Source organism: Bos taurus, chromosome 6 (assembly GCF_002263795.3).
Source record: "Bos taurus isolate L1 Dominette 01449 registration number 42190680 breed Hereford chromosome 6, ARS-UCD2.0, whole genome shotgun sequence".
Taxonomy (NCBI): Eukaryota; Metazoa; Chordata; class Mammalia; order Artiodactyla; family Bovidae; genus Bos; species Bos taurus.
Genome location: NC_037333.1, coordinates 1,751,289 through 1,777,345, shown reverse-complemented (window position 1 = coordinate 1,777,345; position 26,057 = coordinate 1,751,289). Strand labels below are relative to the sequence as shown.

General features: G+C 38.2%; 2 long non-coding RNA genes and 1 pseudogene across 2 annotated transcripts in view; 2 read left to right on the top strand and 1 right to left on the bottom strand.

Moving 5' to 3' along the window:
* The window catches only part of LOC132345468 (uncharacterized), an 890,490-nt gene that overhangs the window by 73,515 nt on the left and 790,918 nt on the right, over window positions 1-26,057 (bottom strand). The gene's annotated exons all lie outside the window — the stretch shown is intronic.
* Window positions 14,933-16,821, top strand: LOC100335549 (uncharacterized). Its single transcript, XR_009495024.1, has 2 exons — window positions 14,933-15,200; window positions 16,632-16,821. It is a non-coding gene; the product is annotated as an uncharacterized lncRNA (long non-coding RNA).
* LOC132342127 (basic immunoglobulin-like variable motif-containing protein) lies at window positions 17,894-21,634 on the top strand (annotated as a pseudogene).

Genomic DNA, 26,057 nt, shown 5'->3' with positions numbered 1-26,057 from the left:
CATTTAATGAACCACATGAAAAACCTGATTTCTGTCTTAAGCAATCCATGCCTAAGTCTTGAAAACCTCTAGATTTAAATACTTACTTTGTTGTTGCTGTTGTTCAGTCACTCAATCAGTCATGTCTGACTCTTTGTGACTCCATGGACTGCAGCACACCAGGCTTTCCTGTCCTTCACCATCTTCCAGAGCTTGCTCAAACACATGTCCATTGAGTTGGTGATGCCATCCAACCATTTCATCCTCTATCATCCCCTTCTCCTCCTGCCTTCAATCTTTCCCAGCATCAAGGTCTTTTCTAGTGAGTGGACCTTTCTCATCAGGTAGCCAACGTATCAGCTTCAGCTTCAGCATCAGTCCTTTCAATAAATATTCAGGACTGATTTCCTTTAGGACTGACTGGTTTGATCTCCTTGCTGTCCAAGGGACTCTCAAAAGTCTTCTCCAACAACACAGCTCAAAAACATCAATTCTTCAGCTCTCAGCCTTCTTCATGGTCCAACTCCGACATCCATACATGACTACTAGAAAAAAAATAGACTTGACTATACAGATCTTTGTTGGCACAATAATGTCTCTGATTTTTAATACACTGTCTAGCTTGGTCATAATTTTTCTTCCAAGGAGCAAGCATGTTTTAAATTTCTTTAAATCATGACAGTCACCATCTGCAATGATTTTGGAGCCCAAGAAAAGAAAATACAGTCTGTCATTGTCTCCATTATTTCCTATCTCTTTGCTATGTAATGATGGGACCAAATGCCATTATCTTAGCTTTTTGAATGTTGAGTTTAAGCCAGGTTTTTCACTCTCCTCTTTCAACTTCAACAAGAAGCTCTTAGTTCCTCTTTGCTTTCTGCCATTAGGGTGGTATCATCTGTATATCTGAGGTTGTTGATATTTCTCCCCACAATCTTGATTCCAATTTGTGCTTCATTCAGCCCAGTATTTCTCATGATGTACTCTAAACATAAGTTAAATAAATAGGGTGAAAATATACAGCCTTGATGTACTCCTTTCCCAATTTTGAACAAGTCTGTTGCTCCATGTCCAGTTATAACTATTGTTTCTTGACCTGCATACAGATTTCTCAGGAGGCAGGTAAGTTGGTCTGGTATTACCATCTCTTTAAGAATTTTCCACAGTTTGTTGTGATCCACAGTCAGTCTTTAGAGTAGTCAATGAAGCAGAAGTAGATGTTTTTCTGGAACTCTCTTGCTTTCTCTATGATACAATGACAATGGCAATTTGATCTCTAATTCCTCTGCCTTTTCTAAATCCAGCTTGAACATCTGGAAATTCTCTGTTCATGTCCTGTTGAAGCCTAGCTTGGAAAATTTGGAGCATTACCCTGCTAATGTGTGAAATGAGTGCAACTGTGCAGTAGTTCGAACATTCTTTGGCATTGTCCTTTGGGGATTGAAATGAAAATGACCTTTTTCAGTCCAGGGGCCACTGGTGAGTTTTCCAAATTTGCTGGCATATTGAGTACAACACTTTCAGAGCATCATCTTTCAGGATTTGCAATAGCTCAACTGGAATTCCATTACCTCCACTAGCTTTGTTCATAGTGATGCTTTCTAAGGCCCACTTGACTTCACATTCCAGGATGTCTGACTCTAGGTGAGTGATCACACAATAGTGGTTATCTGGGTCATTAAGATCTTTTTTTGTTGTTGTTAATAGTTCTTCTGTGTATTCTTGTCATCTCTTCCTAATCTTTTCTGCTTCTTTTAGGTCCATTTTGTTTCTGTTCTTTATTGTGCCCATCTTTGTGTGCAATGTTCCCTTAGTAACTCTAATTTTCTTGAAAAGATCTCTAGTCTTTTCATTCTATTGTTTTCCTCTATTTCTTTACATTGATCACTGAGGAATGCTTTATTATCTCCCCTTGCTATTCTTTGGAACTCTGCATTCAAATGGGTATATCTTTCCTTTTCTCCTTTGCCTTCTGCTTCTTTTCTTTTCTTTTCTCAACAAGGCCTTCTCAGACAATCAATTTGCCTTTTTACATACTTTCTTCTTGGGGATGATTCTGATCACCACCTTCTTTACAATGTTATGGACCTCCATCCATAGCTCTATAGGCACTCTGTCTATCAGATCTCATCTCTTGAATCTATTTGTCACTTCCACTGTATAATGCAAGAGATTTGATTTAGGTCATACCTGAATGACCTAGTAGTTTTCCCTACTTTCTTCACTTTAAGTCTGAATTTTGCTATAAGGAGTTCATGTTCTGAGCCACAGTCAGGTCCTGGTCTTGTTTTTGCTGACTGTATAGAGCTTCTCCATTTTCAGCTGAAAATAATATAATCAATCTGATTTTGGTATTGACCTTCTGGTGATGTCCACATGTAGAGTCACTCTTGTGTTGTTGGAAGATGGTGTTTGCATAAGTAAATATTTACTTATGACTCTATTAACGCTACTAGTTATATTATTTGCATTCAGTGTTATAGGATTACTGTTTCTTGCATTACCAAATGTGTGACTGAGTCTCCTATAAAAATAATGATGACTTAGACAACTTGATATTATTGGCCAAATATATGGCTGTATATGAGATCAATGTATCTCCACATATGGGAAAAAGCAACAAGAGGAAACAATTTCCTAGGCCATAGCAGACTAGTAAGACAAGTGGCCCAGGGACTTTTTGCTACAATTAACATGGCCTGGCCCAGTAATAGCATATTGACTGGTCTACCAAAGAAATCCTTAGACCTAGAAATGACCTTTCCTATATCCAATTCATAAATTGGTCATGAAATGTCTCCAAAAACTTAGTTGAGTTACAAACTACATGGTGCACTGTGAACTAAGCAATGTCATTTGCCATCCAGTTCTGTGAGGATTGAATCATTAGCCACTGCAGTAGCTTACCTACAGAAACACTCTGCAGGGAAAAGATGAGGTGCTCTTTTCTCTGGGGATACTGGCAAAATAGCCCCTCAGATAGTTCGAAATATGTCAGAAGAAATTTTTATGAACTTGGATTCTTGCATCTTCCCATAGAGTAAGTTCCTTATATATGAACTTTCAAGTAGCAGACTTTTAAAGATATGATTTGTTTTTATTTCCATTATTCTAGGAGGTGGGTCACAAAGGATCCAAGATATCACTTCATCCCAGACAGAATGGCCATAATCAAAAAATCTCACAACAACAAGGGCTAGAGAGGGTGTGGAGAAAAAGAAACCTTTCTGCACTGTCAATTGGTATAGTCACAATGGAAGACAGTATGGAGAGTCCTTTAAAAACTAAGAGTAAAACCACCATATGACCCTGCAATCCCACTTCTAGGCATATACCCCGAAAAAAAAAAACTGAAAAAAAGACACATGTACCCGTGTTCATTGCAGCAATATTTACAGTAGCCAAGACATGGAAGCAACCTACATGTCCATCAACAGATGAATGGATAAAGAAGCTGTGGTACATCCATACAATGGAATACTACTCAGCCATTAAAAAGGTACACATTTCAGTCAGTTCTAATGAGGTGGATGTACCTAGGGCCTGTTATACAGAGTGAAGTAAGTCAGAAAGTGAAAGACAAATATTGTATATTGACACATATATATGGAATCTAGAAGGATGGTACTGATGAATCCATTCACAGAGCAACAATGGAGACACAGACATAAAGAACAGACTTATGAACAAGGGTGGAGGAGAAGAGAGAGAGAATGAGATAAATGGAGAGAATAACATGTAGAGCATATACACTAACATGTAAATAGATAGACACTGGGAATTTGCTGTATGACTCAGAGCACTCAAACTGGGACTCTGTAATAATCTATAAATTATTAATATCCTGAGAAATCTGTATACAGGTCAAGAAGCAACAGTTAGGACCTGACTTGGGACAATGGACTAGTTCCAAATTGGGAAAGGAATATGTCAAGTCTATATTGTCACCTTGGTTATTTAACTTATATGCTGAGTACATCATGTGAAATGCCAGGCTGGATGAAGCAGAAGCTGGAATCAAGATTGCTGGGAGAAATATCAATAACCTCAGATATGCAGATGGCACCACCATTATGGCAGAAAGCAAAGAGGAACTAAGAACCTCTTGATGAAAGTGAAAAGAGGAGAGTGAAAAAGCTGGCTTAAAACTCAACATTCAGAAAACTAAGATCATGGCATCATGTCCCATCATTTCATGGCAAGTAGTTGGAGAAACAATGTAAACAGTGACAGACTTTATTTTCTTGGGCTCCAAAATCACTGCAGATGGTGACTGCAACCATGAAATTAAAAGATGCTTGTTCCTTGGAAGAAAAGCTATGACCAACCTAGACCACCTATTAAAAAAGCAGAGACATTGCTAACAAAGGTCCATCTAGTCAAAGCTATGGTTTTGCCAGTAGTCATGTATGGATTTGAGAGTTGGACCATAAAGAAAGCTGAGCACTGCAGAGTTGATGCTTTTGAAACTGTGGTGTTGGAGAAGACTCTTGAGAGTCCCTTGGACTGCAAGGAGATCAAACCAGTCCATCCTGAAGCAAATCAGTCCTTAATATTCATTAGAAGGACTGATGCTGAAGCTGAAGCTCCAGTACTTGGGCACCTGATCCGAAGAACTGACTCCTGGGGAAAGACCCTGATGCTGAGAAAGATTGAGGGCAGGAGGAGAGGGGACAACAGAGGATGACAGGTTTAATGGCATCACCAACTTGATGGACGTTAGTTTAAGCAAGCTCAGGGAGGTTGGTGATGGACAGGGAGGCCTTTCGTGCTGCAGTCCATGGGGTTACAAAGAGTCGGACGTAACTGAGGGACTAAACTGAATAACCTATAGGGGTGGGAATGGGCAAGGAAGTGGGAGGGAGATTCAAAAGGGAGTGGACATATGTATATCTATGGTTAATTCAAGTTGATGTATGACAGAAATCAAGTAGATATTGTAAACCAATCATCAATCCAATATAAATATTAAATAAAAGATATGAACGTGCATTCACATGTCTAATCATGTAAATTAAATCTATTTGATGAGGTGCTGTTATTAGGTTTTGTGGTACCAGAAACTGAACATAGAATGGTACATGAAGCTGTTCAGAATGCAACCCAGGGCTACTATGTCATCTATAATGAGAAAAAAGAACTACTGCGCAGACAGCACTGGATCATTTTTTCAAGAAAGTAGAAAAAACCCTCTGTCTCCAGCAAGGAGCCAGAACCTGTGCCATCAGCATCAAGTGTGAGTGAAACTGCAGCTTGCCCTCCATATCCTATTGCTGACAATCCCTCTTCTCCCAACTCCTCTCCCTCCTCAGTTCAGTAACTCTTTACTCCTGTTCACTCAATGCCAGCCCCTGTATGACAGTTGTACTGCACTACTCTGCTTTCCAAGGTACTGTACATAAGATTAAAAATGTTTTTTTGTGTGTGTGTGTGTTGGTTTTTATGTATTATTTATGTGAAAGTATTATAAACCTATTACAGTACAATACTGTATAGCTGAATGTGTTAGGTATGTACCTAGGCAAACTTTGACAGACTTATGAAAAAATTGGACTTATGAACTGAGAGAGCCAATTCCTGGCAGGTTCATAATAAGTCCAGAGTCCCTGAGGAGCAGAGAGGGGTCTGGAGTTCTCAAGGAGGTGAAAAGGACACACTTTATTTTTTTTCTTTAATCCCAGGGTTGATGATTGCACAACAAAACAACAAAACATAACCTCATCTTGCTCAAGGTTATGTTTTCCCTTAAACTCTGTGCCAGTGATTATATAACAACAATGTATCCTGTTTGAGGACACGTTTTTCCTTCCTGAGAACTTTCTGATTAATCCTATTATTTTAAAATGAAAATTATGTTACATTTAATTCTGCTAAAGCTGTTAATATCTTTCTATTGTTAAATTCTAATCCTGTTGTCTTAAAATGTAACTCGTGGGAGTGGATCTGGTAAGATCTTTGCGACCTTGAGACATTCTTTTGATTTATTGTAATAACCAATTAAGAAAGTATATAACTCCCTTGCTAAAACTAGTGACTGGGGCACTCTCCATCCTCTTCTGATGTCTGTGTCAGAACCTTTCTGTCCCTTTTTCACTTTAATAAAACTCTGCTACACAAAAGCTCTTGAGTGATCAAGCCCAGTCCCTGGTCCCGAAGCTAAATCTTCTTTGGAGATCACAAATCCGACATCGTTCACTGTAAGCTATCCTGAACACACTCTCGGAACAGAACTTGTTTGTATGTAGGGGACTTGTTGTCCTTAGAAGAGCACTAAAGTTGTTAACTGAGATTTCTGTTCCTCCCAATTAGCTGTGTCCTTCTTCTGAGTTGTGTGCCTGATTATACGCAACTCTTCATCAAAATCACAGATATGCTGGCCTCTCCCCTTACCTCTTGGGAACAATTTGTCTCAGGTGAGACAATCTCTCGGTGCTGAGGAACGCTTTTGTCCTCAGTGGGGCTTTCCAGGTGGCTCAGTGCTAAAAAATCCTCCTGTCTTGTAGGTGACGTGGGTTTGATCCCTGTGTTGGGAAGATCCTCTGAAGAAGGAAATGGCAACTTGTTTCAGTATTCTTGCCTGGGAAATCCCATGCGCAGAGGAGTTTGGCAGGCTACAGTCAATGGGGTAGTAGAGAATAGGACACAACTTAGTGACAGCAAACACATAGTCCTCAGTAAGTGCCCAAATAATACTGAAACTCACAGCTCTCACAGCAGACGTTTTTATTTCAGTTCATGATTAAAACAATTGAAATATCTATGCTAACTTTCACCTATAAGTTTTGGAATAAGCAGATGAAAGTCTTCCTTTTTAAATTACGAAAATCTTCTTATTACTAGTGTTTTTAATTTCTAGAGTTCTAGTTACTAGAGTTACTATTTACAATTTGAAAATAACTGAAGTAAACATCAAATCAAATAAGTTATTCATGCAAAACTTTCATCTTTTCTATAATTTTTAATTATCTTTTATGTTTCATTATATTCACTTATTTTTTTCTATTTAAGTAGGTGATCATTTTCAAAACGTAAAGTAGAAAGGTAGGGGCTTTATTATTATTAAAGTATCAAATACAAGTTGCAATTACTTAATGGTGGTGAAGAACAAAAGATGGAAACAGGTAGGTTGTTTTTCTGGTGGTGTGTGTTTTCACTAATGTATGGAGCCATAATTTCAGAAACCATGTGACTTTCTGGAAAATCAATGATATAATATATATTCATGGATCATTATTTTATCATACAAATATTTCCTTTAGTTTAATCTCCCAAAAGGTACATGATAATGTGTTTTAGATATATTCAATAATGGTTTGTAACCTTTTTCTTCATTTGGTCAATAAATGATTAAAAGTATTTTAAGGTTAATGATTTGATGATGTAATCAATCATTCTAGCTACAATCTGCCACCAGGGCTTCTCATTTTGCAAATGATTTCTTGATAATTATCACAAGAAGCACATCTGTATGCTGGTTGAAAAGTTAATTAAAATGTGATTCCATCTGGTAGTCCAGTTGGGAATGTCACTATTCAATTTAATCTACATTGAGCTGAAATAAACTCTGTATAATCAAAAGATATAATGTAGTGGGGTGCACAGAGATGTAAGTTAGCTAGTGTTTCACATGTTCAGTTAATTCTCTTTTCTTTCTCTTTTAATTCTTTTTTCTTTTATAAAAGTTAGAAACCTGGGAAAAAACATTTCCTAATGATTTTCTCATTATGGGTACATTTCCCTTTATGTGAATTTTGTATAGCTGCATATTTATTCCTATTTTTCCCACTCATTTTTAGTAGGATTGAGAGAGTCGATGTGAGTGCATTATTCTCTCAAAGCTACCGACTTCAATCACTCATTTTGTTCTGATGCCATGTGTATTGGATTCCTATTGCTCTTGTAAAAAATTACCAGTAACTCAGTGATTTAAAACAATACAAATTTATTACTTTACAGTTCTGGAGATCAGAAGTTTGAAATGGGTCTCATGGCTACAATCAAGCTACAAGTTTGGTGGTATTCCTTTAGGAGGCTCTCAAGGGGAATCTCTTCTTTGTTATCCCAGTTCCTAGAACCTGTCCATATTCCTTGGCCTGTGTGTCCCTTCTGTCCCCAAAGCCATCAGTGAAAGATCAGGTCTTTTGTTTCTATCTCTGATTCAGACTATTCTGTTTCACTCTTTCTGTTACAGGATCCTTGTGTTACATTGAGCCTACTCACATTGTACATGAAAATTGCTCCCTCTTAAAATCAGTTGATTAACAACCTCAATTCCAACTGTAGCTCTAATTTCCTCTTGTCGTGTAACATGACATTCATGAGTTTTGGGGACTGAAATGTGGACACTTTGGAGGCCATTCTTCTATCCTCCACACATTGTAACCAGTTTATTCTAATCCTAATGCTTAGGTAGAGAGGTAACTGGTGCCCATCCTGTCTTCTCAGACTAATTTGAAACAGTTTGGCTGATGTTTCTCTGGTTTGGCTGATGATTACTAGTTTGCACACATGCTGACATGTGTTTCTAGTTACGGATTTTTCCCAACAGATGGATTCATTTCGATATATGGCAAAACCAATACAATATTGTAAAGTTAAAAAATAAAATTAAATTAAAAAAAAAGAATTGGAGATAAAACTTAGAATTGAGTTCATATAAAAATGCATATCTTTTCATGGAAAGGCTGAACTTGGTTATTATGGGTTGGCTCATATTCCATCTTTTGAACTTTTTAATTTTTTTTTAAAGTGGAAAGTGTTTATTTTTCATTAGTTAGTTTTGCTAAATTTAAATAGGCAGGCCATTAGACTTTGCTTGTTGAAATGCAATTTTAATCCATCTCTAAATTAGAGATTTCAAGGCAAATGTTTAGCAATTTATTTGCTCATACTTCTGCATATAAAATGCACCCAACAAGAAAACTATAAAGCAGCAGTCCCCCAACCTTTTTGGTACCAGGGATCAGTTTTATGGAAAACAATTTTTCCACAGACAGAAGTTGGGGGGATGGTTTCCAGAGGATTTAAACACATGACAGTTATTGTTTATTTTATTGTTCTATTATTATTCTATCAGCTCCTCCTCAGTTCATCCAGAATTAGATCCCAGAGGCTGGGGACTCTGCCATAAATAATTACTACTAGGATAGTGATATTGCAAACATAAACATTATTTACATATGGAACAATCATTTTAAAACTAAAGAAATATAAGAAGTTCTGATGCTGATAAGATGTTTAGTCTATCAATCAGATTTTAATAAATAGAATCAATAGGATATATACTTATATACAAAAGGGTTTGTTATACAGACTTATTTTTCATTAAAAAAAATTAAGGTATAATCAACATGTAAAAAGCCGTTCATATTTAAAGTATATAGTTTGGTGAGTTTGGGGATAAGAACACACCTATGAAACCAACCACCATTACCATGGACACGTCCATTACCTCCCAAAGTTTCCTGCCATTCCCTCTATTATTATTGTGACTACTATTTTTGAAGCCTGTTTTTTTTTTCCCCCAGTTTTGCTGCTGCTATGATGCTAAAGCTGAAACTTCAGTACTTTGGCCACCTCATGCGAAGAGTTGACTCATTGGAAAAGACTCTGATGCTGGGAGGGATTGGGGGCAGGAGGAGAAGGGGACGACAGAGGATGAGATGGCTGGATAGCATCACTGACTCGATGGACGTGAGTCTCAGTGAACTCTGGGAGTTGGTGATGGATAGGGAGGCCTGGCCTGCTGCGATTCATGGGGTTGCAAAGAGTCGGACACGACTGAGTGACTGATCTGATCTGAAGCTGCTAAGTGGCTTCAGTCGTGTCCGACTCTGTGCGACCCCATAGACAGCAGCCCACCAGGCTTCCCCGTCCCTGGGATTCTCCAGGCAAGAACCTTGGAGTGAGTTGCCATTTCCTTCTCCAATGCAGGAAAGTGAAAAGTGAAAGTGAAGTCGCTCAGTCGTGTCCCGACTCTTAGCGACCCCATGGACTGCAGCCTACCAGGCTCCTCTGTCCATGGATTTTCCAGGCAAGAGCACTGGAGTGGGGTGCCATTGCCTTCTCCGTCCCCCAGTTTTACTGAGAGATAATTAGCATACATCTAGCTTTCATAATGGAGAAGGCAATGGCAACCCACTCCAGTATTCTTGCCGAGAAAATCCATGGGCAGAGGAGCCTGGTAGGCTGCAGTCCATGGGGTCGAGAAGAGTCGGACACTACTGAGAGACTTCACTTTCACTTTCATGCACTGGAGAAGGAAATGCCAACCCACTCCAGTATTCTTCCCTGGAGAATCCCAGGGACGGGGGAGCCTGGTGGGCTGCCGTCTATGGGGTCTCCCAGAGTCCGACACGACTGAAGCTACTTAGCAGCAGCAGTTTTCATAAAATTCTGTTCTAATAGTGAAAAGATATATTACTTGGACTTGTTTTGAAGAAAACATAAAAGTAACTATGAATGTGTTGTACATAGTGAAGAGAAGAATCCCAACAATCACCCAGATCACATACAAAGAAAAAAAATACATTTTTAGGATATTTAAGGCAAAGTTGCATCATTTGGCCTACTTTATCTTCAGAAGTGTCCTGATTGTCCAATCCCTTTATGTGCAAGAAAGTTGAAAAGAAATATATACACATCATATTTATATATTATATTCACATAATATTTACATAATATATGTTGTTTATATACCATACATTGGAAAATACCTTGATGTTGGGAAAGATTGAGGGCAGGAGGAGGAGGGGAAACAGGATGAGATGGTTCGATAGCATCACCAACTCAATGCACGTGAGTGTGAGCAAACTTTGGGAGATAATGAAGGACAGGGAAGTCTGCAGTCTGTCAGGTTCCAAAGAGTCAGATACAACTTAGAGACTAAACAACAGCAACAAATAAAAATCAACCTAAATGTAAGAATGAAAACTTTTATATTCCAAAATTTTTTAGAAGAAATTACATCTCTTATTATCACTTCTGTGACCATTGTAAACATATATTGTAAAGACTTTAAAATTATCCAAATATTACACTTTAGTTAACAATTCAAAAATCTTTAAAACATTTCTCACATGTATTTGTTGACTATGTGACATCTTGGTGCAGCATTATATATATATATATATATATTTAACTTAGAGGGTAAACATGATCATGTATCTTACTTGGACATTATGCATTGACTATTTTGGGGTTAAGTTTCTTACCAGATACTTCCATGATGTTCATTCTGATTATGATAAAAAAGAATAAGGCCACAGTGAAAGCATACGAGCTCACATGATAAGCTTACTCTGCTGCTGCTACTGCTAAGTCACTTCAGTCGTGTCCGACTCTGTGCAACCCCATAGACAGCAGCCCACCAGGCTCCCCCTGTCCCTGGGATTCTCCAGGCAGAACACTGGAGTGGGTTGCCATTTCCTTCTCCAATGCATGAAAGTGAAAAGTGAAAGTGAAGTCCTCTCTGACTCTTAGTGAAACCATGGACTGCAGCCCACCAGGCTCCTCCATCCATGGGATTTTCCAGCCCACCAGGCTCCTCCATCCATGGGATTTTCCAGGCAAGCTTACTCTAGACTTCACTATAAAATAATCATGTATTGCCCTACTTCACAATACAAAGCTCTATTTATATTGAAATGTTCAGGGGAAAACATAAACCACAGAGACAAAATGCAATGCTCCTGGCACTGGGGCATCAAATGTACTTTTTGAGCACAATTTTAATTTATTTTTTATACACGTTGTAAAAGAGAAAGTTTAGATGAGAAGACTTGATGTCTCCTATTTTTGTCTAAGTCAATCAGGATTCATCTCTGCTCTGCACTCAAACCTTTCTGCTCATTCCACCCTTAGTGAAGTCTGAGGACAGGCGAGGAAAGTCTCGTGGAGAGATGAGTTCATGAACTGTGCTTGTCCTTGTTTCCCTATGCGCTCCCACGTTGTTGTTCACTGAGCAGGAATATGTTTATTTGCAGGACTGTGGCATTCTCGTCTTAACGAGAGGTTAATTAACCCTCCCTTGGCTTAATACTCATTAATTTTATTTGCCAAGGCTTGCCCAAGCTAAGTTTCTCTGGAGCATTGATTTTTTAATCTGTAGACTGTAAAATGCCCTGTAATTAATGCAAAATTTCTCTTAATGCAGATACGTGTTTTTCGGTGAAAGAATCCAGGTCTTTATAAGACACACTGGGAATTCTGACCAACATTATTTGAAGAATCACTGCTTTAGAGTAAGCCAGAACATCTCCCTCTTGGCATTCTCTCTGTTAATAAAAACTTTATGGACTATGTGGCATTTCACAGTTATACCTTGTTTGGGGACATTTTGTATTGGAGAGCAAAAGATGTCATTATAGTAGGGGCTCATAACTCTATTTTTAAACTAATGAATCAGACTGTTATACCAGCAGTGAATTATTTAGTCCTAAACATCACTCGTCTTAGTCTTGTATGTATTACGTGTGCAAGTAAATTAGGTTCAAGGGGAAAAAAAAATAAAACCATTAAAATCTGTTTTCACAGTTTCCTGATGATACCAGCTACAAGACTAGAATCATATAACATCCATTACCCCATCTATTTGGAAATCTGGTATTTTAAAATTTTCATGAAGAAATAAAAAGCATTCTAAGTCTACACCAGTGCAGACAATTAGGGCCAAGAAATGACTTACTCCTTCATCACAAAGAATAGATTCACGTCATTTTTATCATTTCTTTTATTTATTTTTTTAGCCTTTGCCTGAATCAACCCCTGAGCCATATATTTGTCAAAAGGTTACTGGGTCTTCCTAGGTCTAAGTATTATTCTAGCATTTTTTGTTGCTGTTCATTTGCTAAGTCATGTCTAATTCTTTGTGAACCCATGGAATGTAGCACCCCAGATCCCTCTATCTTCCACAGCCTCCAAAGTAGGTTCAAATTTATGTCCATTGAGTTGATTATGCTATCTAACCATTTCATCCTCTGTTGCCCCCTCTCCTCTTCAGGTCAGGTCAGTTCAGTCGCTCAGTTGTGTCCAACTCTTTGCAACCCCATGGACTGTAGCATGCCAGGCTTCCCTGTCCATCACCAACTCCTGGACCCTACTCAAACTCATGTCCATTGAGTTGGTGATGCCATCCAATCATCGCATCCTCTGTCGTGCCCTTCTCCTCCTGCCTTCAATCTCTCCCAGCATCAGGGTCTTTTCAAATGAGTTACTTCTTTGCATCAGGTGGCCAAAGTATTGGCCTTTAGCATCAGTCCTTCCAATGAATATTCAGGACTGATTTCCTTAGTATGGGCTGGTTGGATTTCCTTGTAATCCAAGGGACTCTCAAGAGTCTTCTCCAACACCACAGTTCAAAAGCATTGATTCTTTGGCACTAAGCTTTCTTTATAGAAAGCTATACACCCTTGTCCTCTTGCTTTCCATCTTTTCCAGCATCAGTGTCTTTTCCAAAGAGTTGGCTTTTCACATCTGGTGGCCAAAATATTGGAGTTTCAGCTTGAGCATTGGTCCTTTCAAGGAATATTCAGCACTGATTTTTCCTTCAGAATTGACTGGTTTGCTCTCCTTGCAGTCCAAGAAACTCTCAACAGTTTTCTCCAGCACCACAATTAAAAAGCATCAATTTTTTGATGTTCAGGTTTCTTTATGGTCCAATTCTCACATCTATACATGACTAATGGAAAAACCATAGCTTTGACTATACAGAACTTTGTCAGCAATGTGATGTCTGCTTTTTAATAATACACTGTCTACGTTTGTCACAGCTTTCCTTTCAAGGAGGAAGCATCTTTAAATTTCATGGCTACATTCATCATCTGCAGTGATTTTGGAGCTTCAGGCAAAAAAAAAAAAAATCTGTCACTGCTTCCAATTTTTCCCTTCTACTTGCCATGAAGTAATGGCACTGGATGCCACGTTCTTAGTTTTTTGAATGTTGAGTTTTAAGCCAGCTTTTTCACTCTCCTCTTCAACCCTCATCAAGAGGCTCTTTAGATCCTCTTCATTTTCTGCCATCAGGGTGGTATCATCTGTATATCTGAGGTTGTTGATATTTCTCTCAGCAATTTTGATTTCAGGTTGTGATTCATCCAGCTCAGCACTTTGCATGATGTACTCTGCTTATAAATTAAATAAGCAGTGTGACAATATACAGCCTTGATGTTCTCCTTTCCTAATTTTGAACCAGTCTGTTGTTCATGTAAGGCTCTAAATGTTGCTTCTTGACCCACATTCAGGTCTCTCAGGAGACAGGTAAGGTGGTCTGCTATTTCTATTTCTTGAAGAATATCCACAGTAAGTTGTGATCCACACAATTAAAGGGTTTAGCATAGTCAATGAAGTACAAACAGATGTTTTTCTTTGGCTTGTGGTTTCTCTGCCTTTTCTAATCCCAGCTTAGAAAGTCCTTAGTTCATGTACTGCTGAAACCTAGCTTGAAGGATTTTGAGCATTACCTTGCTCACATGTGAAATGAATGAATTTGTATGATAGTTTCTCTTTGGCATTGTCTTTCTTTGTGATTTAAATGAAAACTGACTTTTTCCAGTCCTATGGACACTGCTAAAATTTCCAAATTTGCTGGCATATTGAGTGCAGCACTTTAACAGCATCATCTTTTAGAATTTTAAATACCTCAGCTGGAACTTCATCACCTCCATTACCTTTGTTTGTAATAATGCTTCTGAAGGCCCATTTGACTTCACACTCCAGGATGTTCAGCTCTAGGTGAGTGGGCACACTAGTCATGGATATCCTGATCATTAAGACCTTTTGGTATAGTTTTTCTGTATATTCTTGCCACCTCTTCTTAATATCTTCTGCTTCTGTTAGGTCCTTATCATTTCTGTCCTTTATCTTTCTATTATTTTTCTATATTTCTTTTCATTGTTTGGTTAAGAAGGCCTCCTTATCTCTCCTTGCTATTCTCTGGAATTCTTCATTCAGTTGGGTTTATCTTTTCCTTCCTCCTTTGCCTTTCACTTCTCATTTCCTCAGCTATTTGTAAAGCCTCCTCAGACAACCAGTTGGTCTTCTTGCCATTCTTTTTCTTTAAGAAGTGAGAAATGGAACATTTTCTGACATGTCAGTAAACAAGGATGTTACAGTCACCAGCAATTGCAGCCACCATGGATGATGAGCTGGTGAGCCGTGAGAGAACTCAGGAAGGAAAGAATACCTGCCATCTAGCAGCCATCAGACTGCAGCCCCTTCCCATGGTGAGCTCTGAGGAAGTTCAGGATGTGAAAACAGAATACTGGCCCTAGATGGCTGAGGTGCATATCAAAGGAATGATTTCAGTGAGCCCAGACTCTTGCCATACATAGAAAAATGCTAAATTTCTTAGCTTGGGTTATCTGATTTTCTTTAATTAGCAATAATATTTTGACATTCAGACTACCTGCCCTTCCTTGAAAAACTCCTATTATCCTGACTCCTCCCCTCACTTCTTTGAAACAGTTTTCTCAGGGTTTGCTGAGATGCTGTCTGCCCCTATCCTGAAGTCCTACAAATTCCCATCGAATAAAACATAATGCTCAACTTTTAGGTTGTGAATATATATATTTTTTTAATTGACAATAGTAATAGATGATAATGCTGTTTAGGAAGAAGCAATACCACATAGTGGCTATTTACAAGTTGTAAATAGAAAGGAAAAGAAGAACTTAGTATTACATCCAGTTTTTTTGCTTTGATAACTGGTGGATAGGAGTGACATTTAATTAAATGAATAATGTAGGAAGAAGAATATATTAAAGGGAAGGCATGGGCAGAAGCTCCTTAAAATATTTTCAGTGACTAAAATGCCTATTTTATTGCACTAAAAACTGAGGTCTGAGCACATAGGAACAATCTGTAAGGTTTCTCTTGCCAATTCTTTAGAAAAACCAGTGGCACGTGTGTCCACAGAAGGGTGTAATAGAGCTTCACATCGAACCATTGAAGGTGTTTAAAATGAGCCACCCCAAACTGCCAGTCTGCAAGTGAATTATTTTGAGCTGAAGAAAATGAAGGCCCAAGAGATTCAGGAAGAACTTTTTATTTTCCCCTTAACTACCTAAAGTAATTTAGATAAAGGACCTGGCTTAGAGAGAGAGCTATTACAAGAGATAAGTTTCATCTGCATGGCACACAAATATCTAACTAACGTCTCATCTCAACTTCCTGTGAATTTGCCCTCCTCCCCTTTGAAGTTCCTGGCTCCTACTCCACTCCTTAACTCAGGATTCATTAGCCTCAACTACTCAACTTGCCCTTGGGTCTTAAATCTCTGGAACCCCAGTATGCTTGTAGTTAAATTTATTTTTCTCCTGTTAATCTGTTTCACATCAATCTAATTAATAGACCAGCAAAAAGAACCTAAAAATTTAGAGGAAATGTTTTCCTTGCCAAATTTGAGAAAGTTTATCTTTGTAGCAGAAATTATTCACAAACTGACATTCAAGATATTGCCAAGCTATACCCTTCTTTGATATGATGTGATCTCAGGCTGTCAACTTCTCTATGATAACTACAGTGACTGTGTAACTGTGTCAATAAAAGGTCCAAGAAGCATTATAAGGATCTAATCTCCAATGGAGATTAGATATAGTAGTGAACCAGGAAATGAGTGTTATTAGCTTCAACAATTTCCCACTTTGATTTTTCAGGTTGTTATGAAACCACAACTGGGACCAACATGTTGGATCTGGTTTGTGCTGGTTGGTGGGAGCCAACTGTTGAAGCTTCAGGAATATGGTGGCTAGATTTTAATCACAGGCATTATTAAGGAGTTAATTTATATAAAGTCACAAATAAGTTATATTAAAACAGAAATAAACACTTAACTCATTATTCTTACATTTTTGCTGTTGTATTATTACCTAAGCTCTTGAGGTTATTAATCTACTATATCTGTATATTAGAAATACTATATAATGGTGTTTACTACTTTGCCACTTTTCTCAACTCTATATTTAATGAGGTCACATTGGTAGCTTGATCTCAGTCATGGTGAGAATATACCATTGAAATCAACAAATGCTACCAGTTAGGGTTTATTGTTTCTTTGATTGTTAGGTTTAAGATTGCAGAGAAAATATTAATGATGGAGATTAAATTTAAAAATGTGTTTTGTCTGTAGCCATTATAGTTTAAGTAAAATTTAAAACTTGAAGTTATATTCTTCCAGTATTTGAAGACTATTATTCAATTTACTAAAAAAATGATTCATCACTGAACATTGATGAATAGATGACTTTCTAACAGTTTTTTCTTACTGTCAAATAAAAGCATCACACAGAATTTTTGTCAGAACAACACTCATCTGGCAATTGCAGCCATAGGTTGGCTATGGATATAATATATCACAAAATTAATTAAAACATTCTATGATAATCAACTGTATGGAATTTACAATAGAAGTGTTACGTACTGTATTATTATTTGTAAATTGTGTCTACAAATCCTTCATAACAGTAAGTCTGTAATAAGTGTGTGTATGAGTATGCATGCAGATTTTTTGTTTGTTTGTTTTTGATGAGCATCTACTAAACACTTCTGTTTCAGAAATGGAACCAATGCCTTGACCACTTTCATGGTGTACAAGTAGCAACATTTGGAACTAACCATTGTACTCTAAAATAGCTGAATACATATTCACGGGATATTCCCAGCTCTGCAGTCAAAATTTTAAACTGATATATTAGAAGCAAATTAGATGGGTAATCAAAACTAAGAAAATAATATTACTCATATGAACATTTTATAAATTTTATTTATTCTCTTGTATTACATAAAGTTTTTGAAAGTCTAATTTACTTCTCAGATTAGAGGCTAAGAGGAGATATTTCTATCAGTATGGGGTTTTCAAATTTTGTACATTTTTACATATCATCTCATTGACCCCCATAAAATCTGTGAATAGACAAAAATGTATTATTATCATAAGACACAGCTGCGGATAGCTGATTGTGCAGGATCACTTGTATTCATGCACAGCAATCCTTCACCAGAGCTAAGAACAGAATTTAGGGCTTTTGGTGAACTTGCTATTAAAGACAGCTACAACTCACCACACAGATTCTCCTTTTCTACAAAACTACTGTGTGCTTGGAGCCTGTTTTCTCTCTCCCAGGTAAGAGAAAAGCAGAGGACTAAAGAGATAAGAACAATGTCATTGGAGAAAGAAGCCCTGCAAAAGATTTCAGAAAAAGAGTTTTTCTTCTTTGTGTTCTGAATCCTGAATGACAGGTTTAAGATTGCTTTTTGCTTAATTTATGTTGTGAATTTCTTCTTATGATTATCAATAAGTTCTCACATGAGTATGCAATCATAATAAGAGTCAAACTTCAGCAATTTCCTGACAAGTTAGAAAGCAATAAAATACTCCTAAGTGGTATATCAAAGAAGGTGATATTTTTAAACCAGAGGTGTGGTGATACCTATAAATCATCCAGGCATTCCTCTTGAGATTTCTATTCTCACTTGAAGAAGCTATTGGGACAATACACACAGAAAATGTCATCCAGAGGAAAAAAAGAGTAACTTTTGAGAAAATAAGATTCGGAAGTCTTAGGAAGCTTACATAAATTGGAGAAGAGAATGTTATCTGTCTCAGTTCTTCTCACCCCATTATTCATGCTTTATCTACACTTCTAAAGGTTTGAAACTTAACACATAGTATTAAAAGTAAAATATAAATGGCTTATCATAGCTTCTTAAGAAATATCTTTATTTGAACGTGCAATCTAATTTCGGGTCTTGTTGTTCAGTCACTAAATCGTGTCTGACTCTTTTCCTACCCCATGGAATGTAGCCTTCCAGGCTCTTCTGTCCATAGGGTTTCCCAGAAAAGAACACTGGAGTGAATTGCCATTTCCTTCTCTGGAGGATCTTCCTGAATCAGGGATAAAAATCACGTCTCCTGCATTGGCAGGCAGATTCTTTACCACTGAGCCGCCAAAGGAAGCCCATGACAAACGTTACGTACCTACTAATAGGAAATACCCTCAAAAAGAAAAGTATTTTTACATTTTTCAGGCTAAATGGATTAGTTATCTTTTGATACCAAAAAAGAAATCCTTTGATTTTATACAATCTATTTCCAAGCTATGCTGCTGCTGCTGTTGCTAAGTCGCTTCAGTCGTGTCCGACTCTTTGCAACCCCATAGACTTACAGAAGTCTTTCAAGACAGAAAGTTCTTGTGAGTATGTAACAATAACATACTAAGAAAGTCCAGAACACTTGAATCAATGCACTGCTGCTGCTGCTAAGTCACTTCAGTTGTGTCCGACTCTGTGTGACCCCATAGATGGCAGCCCACCAGGCTCCCCTGTCCCTGGGGTTCTCCAGGCAAGAACACTGGAGTGGATTGCCATTTCCTTCTCCAATGCATGAAAGTGAAAAGTGAAAGTGAAGTCACTCAGTTGTGTCCGACTCTTAGCGATCCCATGGACTGCAGCCCACCAGGCTCCTCCATCCACAGAATTTTCCAGGCAAGAGTACTGGAGTGGGGTGCCATTGCCTTCTGTTCCAAGCTATAGGTTTATGAAATATCAGAGTTTTCTTAATCTTTTTGTATCTACTATAGAAACTTTGCAGTTCTTATTTATATGTTCAAAACAAAACAAAACAAAAAAACCAAAAAACAAACAAAAAAACACCTCTTCCTTGGGATTTCTCTGCCATGTATTTCCAGTCAATATGTAGATTGTTTCTATCATTAGTTGAAAAAATAATAATTGCTATATGCCAAGTATGATGATATACAATTTTTCACTAACTCATTTACTTTCATGAAACATCTTCAGATTACAAGCTGCTGTGTGCTTTCAGATAGGGAAGCTTGAGATGTTTAAAAGTTAAATGTCTCACCCAGGGAGTAGTTGTGAGTGCTGGAGTTAGTGCACCTGTTAGTGCTGGAGATCTATCTGATTTTAAGTTTCCTTCTTAGAAATTCCACTCGTTTGCATTGGAAAGGAGAGACAATCTAGACAGAATTTATTTATTTATTTATTTATTTATTTCCAGTTCAGTCGTTGAGTCGTGTCAACTCTTTGTAACTTCATGGACTTCAGCAAGCCAGGCTTCCCTTTCACCAACTACCGAAGCTTGCTCAAAGTCATGTTCATTGAGTGGTGATGCCATCCAACCATCTCCTCCTCTGTCATCCCCTGCTGCTCCTGCCTTCAATCCTTCCCAGCATCAGGGTCTTTTCTAATGAATCAGTTCTTCACATAATGTGGCCAAAGTATTGGAGTTTCAGCTTCAGCATCAGTCTTTCCAGTGAATATTTAGGACTTATTTCCTTTAGGATTGACTGATTTGATCTCCTTTGCAGTCCAAGGGACTCTCAAGAGTCTTCTCCAGCACCACAGTTCAAAAGCATCAATTCTTCAGTGCTCAGCTTTTTTTTTTTTTTTTAATAATCAATGAAAATACTTAGCCAATAAAAGGGATGAAATTGGATCATTTGTAGTGATGTGGATGAACCTAGAGTCTGTCATACAGAGTAAAGTAAGTCAGAAAGAGAAAAACAAATATCATATACTAACACATATATGGAACCTAGAAAAATGTTACAGAAGACCTATTTGCAGAGCAGTACTAGGGACATAGACAAAGAGAATGGACTTGTGGCCACAGGAGGGGAAGGGAAGAGTGGGACACATTGAGAGAGTGACACTGACAGATGTACACTACCATGTGTGAAATACAGAGCTAGAGGGAAGCTGCTGTACAGCACAGGGAGCTCAGCTTGGGGCTGGGGTGGGATGGGGCAGTGGGACAGAAATCCAAGAGAAAGGGGACATATGTATACGCACAGCTGATTCACTTTGTTGTACAACAGAAACCAACACAGCATTGTAAAGAAACTATACTCCACTTAAGGTGAATAAAGCATTCAGAGACCCTCCTCTCACCACCGGAAGTAGAATATTGGTTCTTAATTGGAGAATCAAGTAGGAAACATACTGCTATCCACTGTAAAACATGGGCAGATCTAAACACTCAAAATCCAGAATATCTAGAATATCTAGACATCCAGCACTTAGAAAGGGGACTGCAGTGTTGAAAGACAAAAAAGGTTGGGGGAAATTTGCATTGCATCATAGCATTCCAGAGACTCAGATGGCAAAGATTTGGCTTTTGGGATTTTCCATTTGGAGCTATCAGAAAAGAATCACAGCCTCCAACACATGCCCAGGGAACAGTCAAATCAGAGAATGAGGACAATAAGTAGCAGCACAGGTTTCTGGGCCGGTCTTTCAGGGCTAGATTCCACTAGGACTCAACAAGGAGAAAGAAATCCAGTATCCACGAAAGGAGGAACAGTGGCTACCATGGTTACAGTGATTATGATGGGAATGGCTGACCACGCTGGGCACCTATGACAGATGTTACACAGAGAGCTGGTCTACAGTACTGAGTTAAGACAGTCCAAGATTTTCACTCATTGTTAAATAGGAACAGATCTTGTGGGACAAAACATAACCTTATTGTTCCTCCAGTAAATAAGTTTGTATGTAATTAGGATGGGTGATTTCAGACATATAAACAGATAAGAACAGATTTATTTTAAGACCATATAAACATCCCAAACAGTTTCACAAAGTCCAATAAAATTGCATATAAACAAATCAAACACAATTTCACTCAATAGCATCACAATTTGAAATACTTAAGCATGAAGTGATTACTTATGCCTCGACCCCCAGATATTTGTTTCAGTTTTTTCCCCTAAGTTCAAAATGTAAGTTACTTTTTTAATTTAAAATTTTTGTTTTTTTAATTGGGACTGTTGACTTCTCCTTTTTTCTCATGGTTAAAGCTCATTTAAAACAATTTAATGAGTCTAGAAATTCTTTTACTTGTAGCAGTATCTTGCCTACCTCATTTTTTTTTTGTTGTTGTTTCCTGATCAACTTTCTCAGGAAGGCAGTGTCCAGAAACCGATCTTTTCTTTTGGTGTAAATGGGTGACTTAGTGCCTGGAAGGCTGCAGTCCATGGGGTCGCTGAGGGTCGGACACAACTGAGTGACTTCACTTTCACTTTTCACTTTCATGCATTGGAGAAGGAAAAGGCAACCCACTCCAGTGTTCTTGCCTGGAGAATCCCAGGGATGGGGGAGCCTGGTGGGCTGCCATCTATGGGGTCACACAGAGTCGGACACAACTGAAGTGACTTAGCAGCAGCAGCAGTGCATTGATTCAAGTGTTCTGGACTTTCTTAGTATGTTATTGTTACATACTCACAAGAACTTTCTGTCTTGAAAGACTTCTGTAAGTCTACAATAAACCTGTTCTAGGGTAGAGGAGTGAACAAGTGGACTTCCCTGGTAATTCAGCAGTAAAGAGCCCAACTGCTAGGGCAGGAGATATGGTGTGATCCCAGTGTTGGGAAGATCCCATGGAGAAGGAAATGGCAACCCACTCCAATATTCTTGACTGAAAAATTCCATGGACAGAGGAGCCTGGTGAACTGCAGTCCATTGGGGTCACAAAGAGTTGGACACAACTATGACTGAGTGACTAACACATGAATGAATATTAGGAAACATTTTAAAACTGTTTAAACTGCCATGTATTCTCAGATTAAAAAGTAAAGAATCTGCCCATAATGCAGGAGACAGAGGAGACATAGGTTTGATCCCTGGGTCAGGAAGATTCCCCTGGAGAGGAAAATGGCAACCCACTCCAGTATTCTTGCCTGAAAAATCCCATGGACAGAGGAGCCTGCTGGGCTACAGTCCAAAGGGTTGCACAGAGTTGGACAAGACTAAGTGACCAAGAGCTGCACATAGAGGTGGCAAAAGGGTACAAACTTTCAACCATCAGTGAATAAGTCTGAAAATCTGATGTGATGACTAGTTGAGAACACTGTCTAGTATAATCAAAATTTGCTAAGACAGGAGAAAGTAAATGTTCCCAGCAATAAATAAATAAGTAAAACATGTGAGGTGATAGATACGTTAGTTAACCCAACAGGAAGCTTTTCACAACATAAATCATCATGATATACACTTTAAATATCTTATAATTTTTGTATCATTTATAATGCAGTCTGAAATTTGTAAAAGGCAGAAACTAGAACAAAAAAGTCATAATTATCACTATAAATTGTTTATATACCTCATGTTAAAAAGAATGATATGAACACAACTTTAGTTCATTACTCAGAGACACCTTGAACTGGCTACATTACAAAATTAAGAACATGTCATAAATATGATTCAAACTAGTTAGAAGGATAGGTAGTTATACTCTAATTTTGCTGCTGCTGCTGCTGCTAAGTCACTTTAGTCATGTCCGACTCTGTGCGACCCCATAGAGGGCAGTCCACCAGGCTCTCCCGTCCATAGGATTCTCCAGGCAAGAACACTGGAGTGGGTTGTCATTTCCTTTTCCAATGCATGAAAGTGAAAAGTGAAAGTGAAGTCGCTCAGTCATGTCTGATTCTTAGTGAACCCATGGACTGCAGCCCACCAGGCTCCTCTGTCCATGGGATCCTCTAGGCAAGAGTACTGGAGTGGGGTGCCATTGCCTTCTCCAACTCTAATTTTGAGGCATAAACAAAACAGGAAAAGTGCTGCCATGTTGCACTAAATCTAAAATATCGAGAAAACATTTGAAATGTTGTATTAATGCAATGCTACAATGAGTTCATTTCCTTTTTCTTCAGTAGTACATAGGTAATTATTGTTTTGCAACAGCCTGAATAAATGTCAAAGAGTGAGTCATCTTCAGGATGATGTTTATTATGGAACTACTCCGCATAACATTTTGCACTTTAAGAGTGAGTTTCCTGAACTATAAACTTTCAGATGTTCAAGCTGGTTTTAGAAAAGGCAGAGGAATCAGAGATCAAATTGCCAACATCCACTGGATCATGGAAAAAGCAACAGAATTCCATAAAACCATCTATTTCTGTTTTATTGACTATGCCAAAGCTTTGACTGTGTGGATCACAATAAACTGTGGGAAATTCTGAAATAGATGGGAATATAGGACCATCTGACCTCTTGAGAAACCTGTATGCAGGTCAGGAAGCAACAGTTAGAACTGGACATGGAACAACGGACTGGTTCCAAATAGGAAAAGGAGTATGTCAAGGCTGTATATTGTCACCCTGCTTATTTAACTTCTATGCAGAGTACATCATGAGAAACGCTGGGCTGGATGAAGCACAAGCAGGAATCAAGATTGCCGGGAGAAATATCAATAACTTCAGATATGCAGATGACACCACCCTTATGGCAGAAAGTGAAGAACTAAAGAGCCTCTTGATGAAAGTGAAAGAGGAGAGTGAAAAAGTGAAAGAGGAGAGTTGGCTTAAAGCTCAACATTCAGAAAACTAAGATCATGGCATTTGGTCCCATCACTTCATGGCAAATAGATGGGGAAACAGTGGCTGACTTTAGTTTTCTGGGCTCCAAAATTACTGCAGATGGTGATTGCAGCCATGAAATTAAAAGACACTTACTCCTTGGAAGGAAAGTTATGACCAGCCTAGACAGCATATTAAAAAGCCAAATCATTACTTTGTCAACAAAGGTCCATCTAGTCAAAGCTATGTATGGGTGTGAGTTGGGCTGTGAAGAAAGCTGAGTGCCGAAGAACTGATGCTTTTGAACTGTGGTGTTGGAGAAGACTCTTGAGAGTCCCTTGGACTGCAAGGAGATTCAACCAGTCCATCCTAAAGGAGATCAGTCTTGGGTGTTCTTTGAAAGGACTGATGCTAAAGGGGAAACTCCAGTACTTTGGCCACCTGATGGGAAGAGCTGACTCATTTGAAAAGATCCTGATGCTGGGAAAGATTGAGGGCAGGAGGAGAAGGGGACGACAGAGGATGAGATGGCTGGATGGCATCACAGACTCAATGGACATGGGTTTGGGTAGACTCAGGGAGTTGGTGATGGACAGGGAGGCCTGGCATGCTGTGGTTCACAGTGTCAGAAAGAGTCGGATAGAACTGAGTGACTGAACTGAACTGAAATGAGTTTTTGAAAATTCTACAAAACCAAATCGAGTCTTGTTTCTTTGATTCAAGTTTTGACCGACAAATAGCAAAGTGAAGACTTAAAGCCAATAATTTTCCTGCCTATAGACATAGGATGAAATTTCCTATACTTTCTCTTTCATTAAGTCATTAGCTCTTTAACTGACATTGAATCTGTGTACCTTAAGTATCTGGACATCTTGGTGTCTCCAATAATCTTGAAAATATTTAGTGTGAATATATACCTTAAACTGCATACTATGTGAAAAGTCCAGCTGACAGTAAGTCTTGTTTTTCCTCTGTTAGCAAAAGGCCATTGTAGAGATGATTTTTCTGTTGTGCTTTTCAAAATCAAGCCAGGATATTTTAACAAGTGATGTGTATAGCTTATAACTATAAATAAATGTTTATTATATAAAAAGTACATATAAAATATATAGTTAAGAATTAATATGGACAAATTTCTGATCTAGCTATGCCTATTTATCTACACATAAGATGAAGGACAGCAAAGCCAGACAAGCAGTAGATCAGGATAAGTAAAACTATAGTATTGCATCATTAATTAATATTATTATTTATTAATAATTTAATACTTTCCATGGGCCCTGTCCTGTGTTAATCATCTTGCAAGTCCCTTGGACTGCAAGAAGATCAAACCAGTTAATTGTAAAGGAAATCAGTCCTGAATATTCATTGGAAGGACTGATGTTGAGGCTGAAACTCCAATACTTTGGCCGCCTGATGTGAAGAGCTGACTCATTAGAAAAGACCTGGATACTGGAAAGATAGAAGGCAGGAGGAGAAGCGGATGATGGAGGATGGGATGGTTGTATAGCATAACTAACTCAATGGACATGAGTTTGAACAAGCTCTGGGAGTGGGTGATGGACAGGGAAGCCTGGGGTGATGCAATCCATGGGGTCACAAAGAGTCGGACACCACTGAGTGACTGAACTGAACTGAATCATTTAACATATTTTTATTTTATTTTATCTTCACAAAAAAGTTATGAGATTGATTCATCCCCTTTTTTAAATGAGGAAATTAAGATTTATTTATTTTTTAAAATTTATTTTATTTTTAAACATTACA